The following is a 2,812-nucleotide window of genomic DNA, read 5'->3' on the forward strand; positions in this document are numbered from 1 at the left end:
TAATTTTTTCTTAATCTAACCACGTGCTTGTGTTGACATCCCAGTGTGGTTGCGGCGTCCTGGAACATCAAGAGCAGACGCAGAAGAATACCTAGCATGTAATATGAATGCAGAGCCAAACCATAACGGGTTTGTTTCTAAACGTAACGTGCTTTTGTTGACTTCCTGGCGTTGATAGCAGTCTCCAGGGAAGTTAACAGCAGATGCAGGAGGATACTTATTGCGTAATATGTAGAAGTAAGACGCCATTGACAAAGCAGCAATATGTGACGACTTGGGATGAGAGTGTGTTGGTAAGATCGGAGATTGGTTTGGGTGGTGGGTACGAGACTCTAACTTTTGACCAAGTAAAAGTGCCACATGTAGTTTGACTCCTTTTAGCTGTTGTAAAAGAAGCCCAGCCTGTGCCCTGTAATTATTCAATATGTAATACCAGGTAATTAGAAAACTACTCAGGGTGTCATTTATTTCGAGGTCCCTCCTAAACACAGATCCCTTCAGCTCCTCTACCCACCAGTTTAAACCCAGCAAGCATCGTTACCCTGCATGTGCATAACATTTACACTGCATGCTGCCGTTTAAAACATTACCAGTGTTTCAATATGTTTCACAGAAGTCGTGGATGTCACACTACATTTCTGTGAGATTGGAGCCTCGTCCCTCAGATACATGACAGGCCGAGCTTCCACACAACCACAACGCCAGGGGCAACTGAGAGTGACAGACAAATGTACCAACAACATTTTACAGATGTTTCTATTACATAAAAGAAATCACAGCTCGCCACATCCGCTCCGCCAGCCCTGCTTCCTGTCTGTGTTTGTCAGTCCGTCTGTCTGTCTGTCTCAAAGGCTGAGATGCACTGCCAACCATAAACACGGAGCGATTTTCCCATTTCCGGCTGTTTCAAACAGACTGGGAGGTGTTTTCAGCTTTATGGATATTGACTCCTCCTCTGCTCTTTGATCCTGGCTGTCCAGCTTCAGACCCGAGCCTCCCAGCTGGCTGTAAAGCCGGTGACAGCTTCACCCCCCGACATTAAACTGCATGTACGGCTATTGTCCAGGCCTGGTCGGACAATAAGTAGGTCTGTCAGTCAATCACTCTTTCAGTCAGTCAGTCGAGCCTGGAATGAAAAGGTTTTGTTGTAAGACAGACCAGGGGAGAGGGTGACATCCACCGCCTCACACACACTTAAATTTGTTTTTCATTTATCCTGATAAGTAGGGTGAAATAGTGCAAATATGACAGCTGCAGTGCAGTTTAACAGTCTCAGAGTGCAGCGCTTTGTCTTGACTGTACTTAGACCCATCAGCCTGGCCTCCTCTCAACAGCTCACTCAAGGGGAATGTCCTCATTGTCTATTAGCTCGGTGTGTGTCCATGTGTTTACGTGTGTGTGAAAGAGGTCCTGGGCCTGTCATCAGTCAGATTTACTAGCGGCAGCAGCGGCAGCGTTGGTAGACAGCAGGGGTTATACGGGTTGGGATGCGATGTGAGGAAGCTCAGCTCGGCTCGGTCCCTCAGGTCCTACCGTGTGTGTGTGTGTGTGTGTGGATGAGTGTGTGTTTTTCAGGTCAGCACCTCACCCACAGCCCACTGATGATGTCCACGCCTGATGATGTCATGGTATCGATCAGCAGGGCGTCTGTTGTGGGATTTGGTGTCAGTGTCTGGAGAGAGGGAAGGAGAGAGGAAGAGAGGATGGGGTTGATGGGGTTAGGTGGAGAGAGATGAGCGACAAGAGGAAAGAGGAAAAGAGAAAGGCTCAGAGATAGATAGATAGATAGATAGATAGATAGATAGATAGAGAAATAACTCAAGTAAAATCGACTAAGACTCTGATAAAAGTGTGTTTTAAGGAAAGATTTACAGGATGATAGTGACTCAGCCAGCTGGATTTCTTCGGGCAGGTCACTCCAGAGCCTCGGGGTCCCTGACTGCAAAGGCTCTGTCCCTTTTAGTTTCACAGTGCAGGCTACTATATGGAAAAAAAGCCCTTGTCTGTGAATCTCTCTCTAGCTACAGATTGGCCCATATTGGGCTCAAAGGTTTTAAGTATTCTTCTCTTTCACTACGTTTCAGGGGAATATTGTGCTTTTTAATCAACCACATTAATTTGACAGCTAATAAGTGAAGTCTTTATGATTAAAACAAACAAAGATCTTATAAAATACGATGGATCCTTAAAGGTGAAAGTAATAATTCAACATTTTGGATATACATTTATTTGCTTTCTTGCCGAGAGTCTTATGATTGTGCATGAAGCAACAGCAGCAGCCAAAAGCTGGTCAGTGTACAGTAGCTTTAGCTTAGCATGAACGGGGGAAATAACCCTCCACAAAACCCAAATATTGTGTTATTTATGCATTTGTATGAAACAAACAAGATGTAACCCATTGGAGGTGCTGGTAGGCAGACTGTGTTACCTTTGGACAGAGCCAGGCTGGAAACAGGCTGTTAGAGCCACTCAATCTTCCACAATAATCCCATTCAATTTGATTCTTTATTATTTTTAATTATCAAATTATACTTAAAGGAGCAAAAAGCGAAATCGTTTCACCGCTAGGTTTGCTGTTGTGCACTGCCTGGAGACCAAAACAAAGTGTGTCATGAGCCACTCCTCCCTCTACTCTGCTCTCCACCCCCCACTCGCCTCGTCTAGCAGTTAGCGATGTCTCGGTCTCTGCTGTGTTTAGCTATTCCCCTGCCTACTTCAATGATGATGGTACCTGTAATAAATGTAATATATTTGCTGAGATGGAGGCGAGGCTCAGTGACTACAAGAGCTGATAGAAGCGCTCCATAGCTGT

This window comes from Epinephelus moara, chromosome 18, assembly GCF_006386435.1.
Source record: "Epinephelus moara isolate mb chromosome 18, YSFRI_EMoa_1.0, whole genome shotgun sequence".
Taxonomy (NCBI): Eukaryota; Metazoa; Chordata; class Actinopteri; order Perciformes; family Serranidae; genus Epinephelus; species Epinephelus moara.